The sequence below is a fragment of the Capsicum annuum genome, chromosome 9 (genome assembly GCF_002878395.1).
Source record: "Capsicum annuum cultivar UCD-10X-F1 chromosome 9, UCD10Xv1.1, whole genome shotgun sequence".
Lineage (NCBI taxonomy): Eukaryota > Viridiplantae > Streptophyta > Magnoliopsida > Solanales > Solanaceae > Capsicum > Capsicum annuum.
Window position 1 is genome coordinate 156,623,176 of NC_061119.1, and position 15,991 is coordinate 156,639,166.

The window sequence follows — 15,991 nt, forward strand, 5'->3', positions numbered from 1 at the left end:
GCGGTCACCGTAAGAGTGTGGTTTTTATTATTACATTAATTAGGAGTTAATGTTGAAATATAATTGGTTCTTAATCTTGTAATAATCTTGATCTCACTATCTATCCTTTTATTATGTGCAAATCCGTGTGTTTTTGTGTTTGTCATCTTGTATCACTTTGTGTTTCTTGTTCTTCTCACGTTTTGTGGAATGTTTTGGCATCTTGGTGGACTGATTTGTATCAATTAGAAATTTTCTATGACTTATAAATATGATTTCTCAATATGAGTTTCAGATATGTATATTTCCCTATGGCCGTGATTATGATGTTGTGACTATTTCAGATGAATTAATGAGTCAAGGGCTGTGTTATGATAATGAATGAATATTCGAGGAGTGTTTAGCAGTGTAAAGGATATGATTACAGTTTATGAATACATATATGTTTGTATACACATCTCTCCAAGATGGGACGGAGGAAGATGCAGTATATTGCTTACGACTTTGTTGATTGGATACTGGTGAAGGCATGTACAAATTTGGTATATTAATGAGTATTATGTTGGTAATTGGTGTGATTTTAGCTTAAATATTATCTTAGGATTATTCTACCTAATGAACGGTTAAGCTATGTGGTAACTAGTTGTCTATTAGGTGACTATAGCATTGTATGGCTAGGAATCTAATGTATTAGTAATGAATCTTGCTTAGTTGAAACATGGTAGCTAGTGATAGTTAATGTGTGACTTATGGTGAGGTCGGGTCTAGCATAGGTGAATATTAGTTGGAATTGATGACTAAGTTCGTGATGTTAATTAGTTGATAAACGAGGAGTTGTGTGTTAATAAGGTTAGATAAAAAGAGATGATGTTAGTAATAAGAGGTGACTAGTTAATAACTTTGAATAGTTACTAAATAGTTAACTAATGAATAGTTAATTAGTTGGTAAACAATGGTTAGATAATGAATGGTATCAGCAAATAAAAGATGGTTAGGTGACAAGTAGTAATGTGTTGTCTAGTAATGATTAACGGATATAGGATGATTAGTTGATAATAATGAATGGTGGATAAATGACGGTTTTGGTCTAGTGATGAACCTTGACTAGATACTAGATGTTGGCTATTAAATAAATAGTGGTTAGTTGTTATTCCGTGAAGAAGGATTATGTGAAGGATAATGGTTAGGCTAATAACTAGAGGTTATGTGATGACTAGCTAACTAGTGATCCTATTCTAATAAGTGTTGGTCAGCTAATAACAAGTAGTTAGAAAGTATTGACTAGGTAGCTATTCAATGGTGATATGACTATTTTTATGAGTATTTTAATGTATTTTATTCGACTATTGTGATGGTATTGATACCCGACAAGGTCAGAGGATACTATTGATGATGTGTTGATAACCGGCAAGGCCGGAGGTTGATTACGATAATGATGGTCATGATGAGGAAAATTATGATGAGTTGTGGTATTAATTGTATGCTTTACATTCATTCCTGCATGCCCATCACCTATCACCTGTATGCACTTATATCTATCAGCTGGTATAGGACGGTTACATATACATAGGTGAAGAATATGCCTTGCGTTATTGTATTCTAATTGAAACTTTCGAGTCTGGGGTGGTGGGGGTATGCATAGGCTCGACTAGTTATTTGGTTGTCCGTAAATTAAGGACTAAGGAAATTGCGTCTGTGAAGGTCCAGTGGAAGAATCGTACCATTGAGGAGGCCACTTGGAAGACCGAAGCAGACATGCGTAGCAAGTATCCACATTTTTTTGATGATTCAGGTAATTCTTTAGTTTTCTTTCTTGTCGCTTATTTTCCGTTCGGGAATGAACGGTTGTTTAATTGGTATCTAATGTAACGACCCTCCCAGTCGTTTGTGAATTTTTTTCATCCTCTCTATTTTAGCACTCTCCATAGTTTGTATACGTGATTTATGACTTACGGATATAGATAGTACCAATTCTTGAGGTGTTCTGGGCGAGTTAAGTCATTAGTTGAATTATTGAGTTTAATAAATTTAAGCTTGACCATGGCAACTTTTGATCAACACGACCCCGATTTGATATGTTAATGTTTTCAATAAGCTTGGAATTTATTTTTTTAGTCAATATACATATTTGATTTATGTCTTGGGGTTTTAAAATAAATTTTGAGAATTTATTAAAGTTACGAATATTTTTGATGATTAATTTAATTAGTAATTTAATGGGCCAAAATTGCAATTTACTTACTTATAAGTCCAATATAAGAATGATTTTAAGTTAAAAGGATTTACCATGTATTAATAATAAAACATCAGATAATTAGGGTTAAGAGCAACACAAGAGTTGCACAGTTACTTTTCCCTTTTTCCTTTCGCAGTTTGTGAAGTATTTGCATCTTTAGGTTAGCATAGAATATTTTATTTGTCAATTGTCCATGTTAATATGTGTGTGCATAATTATAAGAAATAGTAGTGCTATCCGTGGCGTGATTATACAATGGAGTTGAAGAATCTTTTATTCATTCTTACATTTTTCTTTTATAGTAGTATTATAAAATATATATAATAAGTTAATGGCTGATTTTTGATTTGGGTTTCCTTGGATTTATTTATTTATTTATTTATTATTATTATTATACAATTACAAAAACTTGTGATCAATAACTAGCCACTACCTAATATAGGATAATTCGAGAGCTACGGTTTTGTAATTGGTCTTTAGGCTTAGAGTATTTAGAAACAAGAATTTATAAAAAAGTTGTCATTAGATTTTTACTCTTATGGAAATTAAATATATTGGAACATATTTTGAATGTTTCGAAACTTTGAGGAAGGGAAAGACGTTTGCAGACTAACTGCATTTAGATTCGTTGGTTGAGGTAGGTTGCGGTTTAATTAAAATTTAGACTCGACTTAATTGTGTTTATGCTCCTAAATTGGTTACTTGTGGATTGGTACTCGGAAATGCTTGAAATTGTTGATGTTTGGATTGTTGATTCGTGCATAAATATTTATTAAAAATTGACTTGATGAAATTGTGTATAAATTGGTTACTTGTGTATAAATGTTTATTGAAAATTGGCATGCTGTGAGGTTGTGTAAATTGATATTGATAATACTTGGTTATGTTTATGTTGGATCGGGTACCACGCCGGTACGTTTACATTTATGTTGGATCGGGACCACACCGGTACGTTTATATTTATGTTGGATCGGGTACCATGCCGGTACATTTATATTCATGTTGGATCGGGTACCACACCGGTACATTTATATTTATGTTGGATCGGGTACCATGCCGGTACGTTTATATTTATGTTGGATCGGGTACCACACTGGTATGTTAATATTTATGTTGGATCGGGTACCACACTGGTATGTTAATATTTATGTTGGATCGGGTACCACACCGGTACGGTACATGAACATAGATTGTTCCCTGCAGGTCATGACTATTTGGGCAAAAATAAGTCTCATAACATGTGTGTACATATTTGTGTTATTTCTATGGATATTTACAGTATGATTGATACTCTTGATGGTTATGTGGCTTGTTTGTAAGCACTGTTTGACCTGTTGTTGCTGTAATGTTGATTCATTGAATATTTGATGTGTAACGATGCCTGTCTACTTGTTATTCAATTTATGTTGCGTACATACTATTTAATTGAGTTGTCCTATGATATCTACCAATACATAATGGTTTATACTGATACTACCCTGTGCTCTTCTTTTGTTGAGTGCGGAAAGTGTTCTAGACTCAGACATGACCTCACCTCTAGAGTTTGCTAGCAGATCTTGATCCAAGGGTGAGCACTCAGTCTCCAGGCTGCCATGGGTCATCTTATTTGTTCTTATCCATCTTCGGGCAATGAAACATTCTTTATTTACTTTATTTTTTTATATCACTTTAGATATGATCTTTGTTAGTAGTTCTTGTACGATGACTTTCGGGTTTTGAGAGTTTTAGTAAGTAGTTTGTTTGAATTTCTGCATCAATAATATTTATCCCTTGATATTTGTTATTATGTTGAATTTTATAATAATATCATCTAATATTGGCTAAGTGTTTGGGTAATGGTTCGGTTTAGATGGTTCTCCCACAGGAAGATTAGTGTGGGTGCCACTCATGGCCACTTGGGTCATGACATTTTTTTTCCATTTAAAGTAGTGTAATAATACCTAATAATATATATATTTCAAAATATCTTTGTGATAGAATCAATACGTGAATTCACATAAAGATACTATTGTGCACCTTAACAAACATGAAAAACATTAGAAAAGGATGATGATGGAGATACGCGTTAGATCATGATTAAAAAAGAGAGTGTTAACAACGATATTATTCCTTAAATCAAATCGTTAGAAAAAGATATATCGATATCAATTTAAATTGATGTACCTTACACGTTAGTAGATGAGATGAAGATGAATGTGTCATATTAAGATATTTTTAAAGAAAAAGATTAATGCTCAAACGTGTGCATTTTAGTAATATAACTTTTTATGAGGGGATTTTTCATTCTTTCATCATGTAATTTTGTTAAAAAAATTTATTTAAATATTTCTTGATTATTTATTTTAAAAGTTTGCAATCGTGTTTTTCTTTTAATTTTTTAATAATCAGTTGTACAATTGTCAGTTTTGTGTAGGGTTTTGCGAATTTGCAGTACTAAATAATTAACGTGTATCTTTTCATACTAAGTTCAAATAATCTATTTATCATCTAAATAATTTTACCATAGTTATCTTATAGTTTGTTAATTAAGTATGCATAAAAGATTTATTTATAAATTCAAATTTAAAAAGAATATTTTTCTTTCAATTTAAATTTAAAATTAAAAGGGATAAGTTTATGAAATAGTAATTCATTTAGAACTCTTCAATCTGATGTTCCTACTTTAAACTACTAATAATCTTCTTTTATTTTTTTTTTTTTTGAAAAAAAAAAGAAAATTAAAATTTGCTAATTCAAATATTTTTTAATTTTTTTTATAAAATTATTAAGTTTTGTCCTAAAAACTGCACCGTGACTTCTCAATAGCTTGCCACTTGACTTCTTTTGCACTTTTAAACATCTTTTAAACACATACACACACACACACACACACACACACATATATATATATATGTATATGTAGATAGATAGTAAACATCTTCAACATATTTAAATCAATTTTCTCTGTCACTTCTTTTCTCTTTGAACTAACTTTTATGAATCATTCAAGGAACTCTAAGTCATACAAGATATTGATGATGTATTTGGTTAATCTATATTGGTTTATCTAATGGTGAATAATGAAAATAAAATTTTTATGCTATTGTTCATTTGGTAAAATTATAAATTTAACTTATTTTATTTATTTTTTTATTGTGATCTTTCTTCTTAAATATTGACCGCGCATCATGCGGATTTTGGTACTAGTATATATATATAATACAGAAGTATAGTCATGCCTAAAATTAAGTCAAGTGACATATTGAAAACTAGGCACATAGTATTTTACAACAAAAATCATTTTGTAGATTATTAATTATTTCATATTTATTTCATATCTCTCCTTATATATATATATGATTATAATGAACGAGTGTAGTATTGTCTAAAATTACGTAAAGTGGCATATCAAGAACTAACCACTTGACAGTTTTCAATAAAAAACTATTTTGTAAATTACTAATTATTTCATATTATGATTAAAAACAACTAAGTTTAACTCCTATTAGATATATCTTGTTCAGATTGTTGTGAAAATCAATTGAGTGATAGTTGTAAGAAAGTATATTTTTTAAAATTGTTAATGAAAAGATTGTCACGGCCTGAACTAGGGTCTGACCGTGACGGATATCTTAAGCCCATCATGGACGGAGACCACCACCTTAGTGTTACCTCAAGAGCACATGAATATAAACAATGGAAGTAAACCAAAATAACAATGAGAAGGATAAATAAGTCAAATGAAGATTCTAAGAATCAAAACAAATAATCAACCCACACTCGTCCACAAAAGCCAATAAAATCAAAATAGCAACTAAGTCGGGACATGCCCTTGACTATGACCTAAAGAATCTAAAATAAAATATTAAGACAATACTAAAAATATGAAATGACCGGGCCTTCCAAAAGATGGAGGCTCACCATTTCATAGCTGATCAACATGAGTACTCAATCACCTAACGCTGCATAGGAACAACAGAAAAGCCCTCAGACCTTGCATCATGAAACAATGCAGGGTCCAGGGACGATCAGTAGGGCGAGCATTGACATGTAACTCAAGAAAAAGAAATAAAATAATTCCAATTCTAAAACCAATCATAAACCATATGCACCACACGTACACACACACACATACATATAGGATGTCAGGATATGGATAAGGGTCAATTAATATGATAGTTTAAAATATTAACCTAAACTGTGTAGCTCGGTCCGTTCTAAAGGTACTTATGATGTATATGGGTCCATCTTCCCCTGCTAAAAGGGACTTAGTGCGTGTTAGCTACATAAATTGAGAAAAAATTGAGGAAAGGCTAAAGACATCAAGGCTATAGCCCTCCCAAAATATAATATAATATATGCACCAAGCACACGGTCACATGGACCCCCAACGCCGGCAAACATGGTTTTCGGTGTTTATCTCCCTAGGACCTACACCTTCACGGTGAGCTACACAATTCCCTTTAAGTCCAAATTAAAATAATTTGCACATAACCAACCATTAACCCAAGAGTCATTCATTAAGGCATTTACCAACTTGGCATTGACATACTAATATGCTTGCAAGCTTCTATAATTATGCCAAACCAATCCATATAACCAAATTTACTCCCAAGTTCCATTTAAATTCAAATATATGGCCATTAAGGTCATTCCAAAACCATATTCATTCATTTATCCTTTAATGCAATGCAATGGGTTCAAAAACAAGTCAAACCATGCAATTATCCAAATTCAAAATCAAAATTTTAAAGTGGATTGAGGTTAATGCCAATATCAAATTAAAATTCCATCTATTTTGGCGAATCCATGTCCTCCATTCCAACCATTAACATAATGCACTAATTCAGTCCCAAAAATCATTAATTAAAGCATGAATAATCAATTTAAAGCATGAGAGAATAAATTCAAGCAATAACCATCAAAACCCTCAACCAAATCAATTTATAAGTTAGGGATGAGCAAAATGCCTAAAATATACAAGAAATTTAAGACAATTCAAAGTTTGGAGCCCGGAGTAGTGATTTCTTGCAAAACTCTTGAACTTTCTTGGGTTTAGAGTTAGAGAGAAGAAGAATTGTGTTTGATCTTTTAAAACTGAACAAAAAAGAATTATTTTATGTTTATAAGTTGTACAAGAGGTAAAAAGATCAAAAGACCCTCACCCAATGTTAAAAAAAATAAAACTGAGCATTTTTACATGCCAATATCATGGAGGCTAACCTCCACACCACACTGCTATTACAGAGCTCCAGTGGCATGTAGGACTATTCAAAACCAAACCATAACTGATAAGCCAATTGCAAAATTGACCTATTGGTTTATTTGTATCGAGTTATCAAATTAACAGTTGAGAAATGAATTAAAATTTTATAGTTAATTATTTATCGGTGCGGGGGTGGATTACTTAATTTTCTTATTGGGTAAGCCATTAACCTGTTAAGAACTATTATAATTAATTCTTGCCATTAGATATATACTTTAAAGTACTTACTATTAACCCTAAAGCTCCATTTAATATTCTACCGCTCCTTAAAATTGATCAACCCAAATGTCTCTCCTTAAAGATCAAATCAAAATAAGTTGTTTTACTCTCTATTTTGGACTCCCAATTATGACAAGAGAGCTACATGTTTTATTAGCTAGTTCACAAGCATCATAGTTATATGACTTGATATGATTTGTGAGTTAAATTTCTTACTAATCTACTAGCTCGCTAGTCTGGATTGGTCCATACTAGACTTGTCTTCACTTCCAATATATAAATATGTATAGTTGAAGTATATTTTGGTTAATATTTGTTAAGTAAATGTTTATGTGTATGCACCCTCAAAATTTAAGCTTTTTTGTATTTTTCACTATGATTTAAATTGCAAAATTGTAAACTTAAGTAGATTAGGAAAAATGATTTTGTGGTAGATCAATATATTGGTGAATGAAATTGTGAAAGTGAAAGACAAGAACATGAAATGCTTGAGCCAATACACAGTCCGTTAACTGTATGATAATTACTAATCCAAACCGAATCTACTGATATCTTGTTGGTTGGTTAGTTTATTAGTATATTTAAAAGCCGATATTCGATAAGCCGAACAGTTAAGCATATCTATCTATTCGATCCGCCCAATAAGCAGTCCTAGTGGCGTGGCACGCCATTATCGCAGAGTCACACTGCTCGGAGTTCCAAAGTAGCCCCGAACCCTTCCCAAAAATGTTACAACTTTTCCAAAACACCCTTTAACATTACTAAAATAATTCAAGTCAAAAATTGATATTACACATACAAAAGGGTCAAAAATAAAATTGTTGAAATTTTGGAGGGTCTTACACTATCCCTCCCTTTGGATCATTTGTCCCCAAATGAGAAGTAAGGAAATTTTTGGCACGACAATAGCAAGGACACATTAGAAACAAATGACAAATTCGAAATGCAACTAGGGGGAAACGAAACTCATACCTTAAGCAATTTTATTCAATATAGGGAACAGGAATGGGTATTTGGCTCTCATATCTTCTTCAGATTCGCATGTAGCCTCTTCTACCTTTTGATTTCTCCAAAAATCCTTCACCGATGCTTCATCCTTGGTCCTCAATCTATGAACTTGCCTATTCAATATATCCACTGGGACCTCCTTATAAGACAACAAATCCGTGACACTAAAACTCTCAATAGATACTATCAAAGAAGAGTCACCCACATACTTTTTTAGCATAGACACATAAAAAACTGGATGAATAAAGCCTAAACTTGTTGGTAAATCTAACTCATAGGCGACATTCCCAATTCTTCTCAAAATATGATATGAACCAACATAACGGGACTGAGCTTTCCCCTTTTTAGAAATCCCATCACTCCTTTTATGGTAGACACCTTCAAGAATACCCAATCACTTTCTTCAAATACCAACTCTCTTCACCTCATATCTACATATAACTTTTGGCGACTTTGAGGAGTCTTAAGTCTTTATCTAATCACCTTCACCTTTTTTTTTCTTGGAGAACCAAGTCAGGACCAAATAACCTATCTTACCTACCTCAAACCACCTAATAGGAGATCTACACCTTCTACCATCAAGAGTCTCAAAAGGTGCCATTTAGATGCTAAAATGATAGCTATTATTGTATGTGACCTCTATAAGAGGAAAATAGTCAACCCAACTACCTTTAAAATTAATCACATAGGACCTTAGAATATCCTCCAAAGTTTGAATAGTATGCTTCACTTGTCCATTCGTTTGAGAGTGGAAAATGGTTCTATGATTCACCTAAATACCCAACTCTTTCTAAAACATTGCCAAAAGTAAGAATAGAACTGCGTGCCTTAGTCTAAAATTATGGATACCAGTGCACCATGAAACTTCACAATCACCTGAATGAATAACTTAGCATAATCCTCTCCTAAATAGTTAGTCCTTACAAGTAAGAAGTGAGCAGACTTAGTCATCCTATCTATAATGACCCAAATGGAATCATACTAATTCCAAGACTGCGAAAGACCTATAATAAAACCCATATTAATCATTTCACTCTTCCACAAAGGTATATCTATCTCTTGGGACATACCACCAGGCCTCAAATGCTCAACCTTAATTTGCTGACAAACCATACACTTAGCCACAAAATTCTCCATATCTCTCTTCATGTTATTCTACAAGTAGATTTCATTCAAGTCATGATACATATTAGTCGAGCTCGGATGAACTATATTTCTGGACTCATGAGCCTTAGTCAAAATCCTTTCCCACAGTCCATCTACATCAGGAATACATAACCTTTTTTGCTACCTCAAGATGCTATCCCCCCAAACTTGGAAGCCATAACTTTTTGCTGACCCATATATTCCTTAATTTGCATAAGTATGGGATCCAAAGCCTGTTTTTCCTTAACCTCAACACCAAGAGATGATTTAACCACTTCCTGAACAATCACTCCTCCATCTTTAGAGTCTAAAAATCAAACTCCTAAGTTAGACGAAGTTAGACAACCTATGAATATCCTTTACCAACCCTCTCTTCTCCTCAACATGAGATAGGCTTCCTATAGATAACCTGATAAGAGCATCAACGATAATATTAGCTTTACTTAGATGGTAGTACAAACTAGTATAATAATTCTTAAGTAGTTCGAGCAACCGTCTCTGCCTGAGGTTTAGTTCCTTCTACGTAAACACATATTGTAAGCTCTTATGGTCTGAATAGTTATCCATGTGCACTCCCTACAGATTATGGTGCCAGATTTTCAATGCAAAGACCATAACCGCCAACTCTAGGTTATGAGTCAAATAATTCCTTTCACGAACCTTAAGCTGCCTAGAAGCATAAGCTAAGACCTTATTATGCTACCTCAAAACACAATCCAATCCCACACGAGATGCATCACAATACGAAACAAACCCATTAGTACCCTCGGGCAGGGTCAAAACTAGCACAAAAGTCAACTTATCCTTCAACTTCTCAAAACTATCTTCACAAGCATCGGACCACAAAAAATTAACCTTTTTCTAAGTCAACCTCATCAACAGAGTAGCAATAGATGAAAAACTCTCCACAAATCCCCTATAATACTCAGCCAAGCCTAATAAGCTCTTAATATCATTGGAGTTATAGGTCTAGGCCACCTTCTAACTATCTCAACTTTTTGTGGATTCACCTTGATCCCCTCACTAGAAGCAACATGCCCAGAAAGGTCATAGAACTTAGCCAAAATTCATACTTAGAAAATTCTGCATATAATTTTTGGTCCTTAAGAGTCTGTAACACAATTTATAGGTAATTGGCATGATCCTCCTCACTCTTAGAGTACATCAAGATGTCATCAATGAAGACTATAACAAAAAGATCCAAAAACTACCTAAACACCCAATTCATAAGTTCCATAAAAGTAGCCAGAGCACTAATTAACCCAAATGACATAACCAAAAACTCATAATGGCCGTATCGAGTTTGGAAAGCAGTGTTGGTAATATCAACCTCCCTAATTTTCAACAGATGAGAACCAGAATGAAGGTCAATCTTAGAGAAATATTTAGCACTTTGAAGGTTGATAAAAAATGTCATTAATTCTAGGAAGAGGGTACTTATTTTTCATGGTCACCTTATTCAACAGACGGTAATCTATACACATTTAAAGAGACCTATCATGACCCAAACTAGGGCCTAGTCATGATAGGTATCTCAAGTCCCTCATGGACTGGAGATCACTCCTTTCACCTAACCTAGTCAGCTCAACAACCTCAAGTGTCGAATAAATCCAGAACATATAATAGATAGTGTAAACTAAGACTAATATTTATTCATAAATTGTCTATATCAACCACCGATAATGGGACAACCATCCGTCACCGAGCCAATCTACCAAAACAACACACCTAAGTCCACAGAATCCAACAAATCCTATAAAAATTGAAGTCAGTAAAATATCGGGACATGCCCCGACAATAGCCAAAATAAGGTCTAAACAAAATCTAAGACATAGAATATAAAGACCATGAAAAAAAGCCTTTTGAAGTATGGAAGCTCACCACTTCAATGTCAACTCAAAAATATCTCGAACACCTGATCACTTCACAAGGAAAGTAAAAGAGGTTCTAGCACTTGCATCGCATGAGGATACAATATCCGAAAACTGTTAGCGATTTGAGTGCTAGCATGTAACTTAGGAATAGAGGAATAAAATGATGTCATCATTTAAAACCAAATCATATAACCATATGCAATTCACCTTAACATAAATATATATATATACATATATATATATATATATATTTATATATCATGCTGGGATAGGGAACCAGGTTTAACATAAACTTTGAAAACCTTAACCTGGTGTAACGCCCCGAGACTACTCCCTGGACGTCACACGGTGCTTAGGACCACAAGTGATCCCAAGCTAACCCTTGAACTGGCATACTGTTAAGTAACTAATTTAAATATATGTAAAATAACTGAGTTTACTGTACATAAACATAATCATGATGAAATCTGCAGAAAATACAATACTAATACAATTTTACATTCTGATAAAACTGAAAAGAGGAACTGAAATTACATGACCGTCTCTAAATGACATCTATGAAGCCTATACTATACTGACTATAGATAGATGGGACATGCCTCCAACTACCACTAATCAATAAATATGAAAATAAAGTCAGCTACATGAACAACATCTAACTAAAGTCCATGAAGTAGGAGAACTCATCACCTGCTGACTGGAAATTGCAATTGTCTGATCATGATGTATGGGATATAAATAGTACCTACATTATAAAACAATGTATCCATACAAATGTATATATGGATCAATACTTACGGAATGTACTGAGTAAGCGGGGGTGAATGCACTAAGTAAAACTGATTATGTATGAAATCTTAAAATACGCATGCTAAGTGTAAGTAGACTCACCAACAAGCTGGAATAAACTGAAAGTTGAAAAAATCTTAAAATATGAGTAACAAACATAGTCTGATAAACTGGTGAATCATTACACTTAGTTTCTTAAAACTTTACTTTTTATAATGCCAGTAGAACTGAAGCTGGAAAATAGTAAAACATGGGTACTATATGAATACTGTGTCATGTAAAGCTAAACTATAATTAGTCTGAATAACTGGAATGAAACTGTGGAGTACTATTCTTATGAGGTAAGGACTATCAAAACCACATGAGATAACTGAACATGAATGCATTAAAATTATAAAATCTGAGAATGCAAGACTAAGTGTATATCTGTTATGTTACTGAGATAATATATAATCTAAAAGATTTAAAGCTATTAAACTGAATATCTAAATGTATGTACACTTAGTCAAGCAAACCTAAACTGAAAAGGAATTGAATACTATACTGAGACTATGGGAGCTATCATGTAACCGACATAAACCATGTGAGCTATCATGGAGTCCAACATCTGACCCACATTGAGGAGGGTTGTTCTATCCTTGCCATCAGAATAGAACCTAAACTGGAGTAATCACTAAATTGAGCCCATGTTGGGCAAGGGAAAACACTCTCTGGCGAGGCCCCTAAACCTATGGTGGGATGTAGTTTCTCAGAAAGTAGGATACGTTGAACCCATACTTCCTACTCAGTGCTAAATCCTACTCCCAACTGAAAGACACTAAAATACTAGCTGGTGTATACACTAAAGCTGATAAGATAAGCTCAGGTCATGGTGTTTTGAAAACATCAGTGCATACGAATTTTGAGATAATTATTAACGTATAAACTGATACTGGAACTGAAACTGGACTGAGTTTAACTAAACATGATACTAACTGAAATAACAAGCCTCCTGGTTTATCTGAAACCATTCTGAAAATACTGAAAAACTAGGTAAACAACTAAATTTCAGGTATTCATAACCCCCAGGACTTGATAGCAATAATAATAAGAACAGATGAAAGCATTCAAAACCATGATAAGTAAGCATTATTCATAACCCTCACTTTGGCAATCCATCATACATATAGGGATCATAAACTTGAACATAAGAATATCTTAAACATGGAAACATAACATGATTACATAACTAAAATCATGAATTAGGGAATTTACATGAGATTTGCTTGAAATAGGACATGGGAATACCATCCAAACATGTAAATTTCATAACTTGAACATAAGAATGTCTTAAACATGAGGGAACAATAGATTTACATTGCAAAATTCATGACTTGGGAATTTATCTTGAAATTAATTAAACATGATATGGGAATTTCATCAAATATGTGGAAAGCATGAATTTAAAATATAAGAATGTTACTAAAAATCATGAATTTAGGATCTATCATGGAATTCACTTGAATAAAGCATGGGAAAGCTCAAATTCATGGCATGAGGAATTCAAAATCTTGCACGGAATCACACATGGGCTGAATTGAATTAAAAACACAATGAAAACATGAAATTCAATCTCTCTTGAACATCTAAAATAAGATAATGATCGAAAAATTCATTCTTTAATTGAAAGAAAAGAGTTTTGGGCTCCATGGGTGAAAGAGGACCCATGGATGAACTCTCACATACCTTTAAACTTTAAATCTTGAAGAAGAAACAAAATCTTGAATGCTTTCTTGAATTAGAAAACTTGATTCTTGATTGTTCTTGAAGAAAAGGTGAGGGAATAGATGATCTTGAGGAGGAATGATTAGGGTTTGTTCTTGAGAGTAAAATAGAATAATGAGCGCAAATAATGCCAATGGATGCTTAAAATTATGTTTTTACGACCTGGGTTGAGGTGGGAAAAGACCTAATTTCCCCATATTCATTTAAACCAAAAATTCATAACAAATTATGGTTTGAAGGATAACCGTGATGCAGTGTAATTACAGTGGCTTACTGCTTCACACGAAAAATGCCATGACTTTTCACTCGGGTATCGAATTAAGGAAAAATTGATATCGTTGGAAAGCTAATTCAATTATCTATAATTTGGTGGGTCTTGAGATGAAAAATTCTACATGCATCAAAAGTTATACACTTTCAAAGTTTACTATTGTAGAATTGAATTCCAAAATTTGGACGTATCAAAGGATCTTAGCTCAACTTGGATCTAAGTAATTTCTACGAACATTCTTCCCCTTATAAGAACTTCACATACTAGGATAAAGATCATGATACATGTATTCAAATTATAAATCAAGAACATGACAAATACACGCACCAATCATGACACCACTATAGCCACCGCGATGCATTAATCGTGACACTGCTATAGCGACCACGACGCGCCACAATTGTGGCTACTATTTTGGAAATATAAACGTTGTCATCTAAAAAATCTAAAACTTACCCTAGACATGATACTTACACCCCTTATAAGACCTCGTAAAATTTTTAACTTAATTCAGTCCTTTAAGCTTGTTAAGGGGTCCCAGACTTAATATACTCTAGCTAAGTATTCAGACTTAGTGTCATTCTAGCCTTCAAAATTTGAAGATCTTATTTTGTGGCCTTTACATCCATTATAGGTGGATATTTTGGTTGATTCATGATTAGGAATGTCTGTAGGTATTTCTGGATAAGTTTTAGATTTTATTGAACTTCGTTTGAAGCTCCTTTGGAATCCTAAAATAGTGGATCAATGCGATCTTGGCACGCCACATTGACTATCGCGTTGATAAATGTTTTTCTCAGCTCCCAGCGCCAATTTCTAATGAGTCGATACAGAATCAATGCGATGCATTGGCTATCTCATTGATGCCAATGATGCGGCGCATCAGTCTGCGCGTCGATGATACAACTTTTCAATCATTAAAAGACCACATCCTTAGGTGTATTTATGTCTTTTCCCCTAAACCTTCAGCCCCTCAAACATGAAATTTATCACCTTAGATAACAATTAAACTTATGTTTTCTCAAAATTTCTCAAGAACAAAACCCTAGAAGATTCAATTTCAAATCAAGAACTTAAGATTCCACTATTAACTTTCAGAAATTTTTTAACTAAGGTATGTGAAGTTTTCATCCAAGGGTCCCTTCCACCCTTGGAGTCCAAGAAACTATTTTATACTTAAAGTATATGAATTCCATGTTGGATTTGATAATATCCATGTTTCATAATCAATTTCATTTGGAGTTAATTGATTTATATGTGTTACCATGTGAAATCATGCTAAAGCCTTCAAATGATGAATTTAATATTGAAATTGTGTGCTCATATGTTGATTAGTACTATGTACATAATTTATGCCTTTTAAGTGATTGATGAATTAAGCATCTGAGTTGAATAGTGAAGTTATATCATGTTAGAATGTGTTTAAGTACATGATATGCAAGTGTTTGTTAAAAATGCCC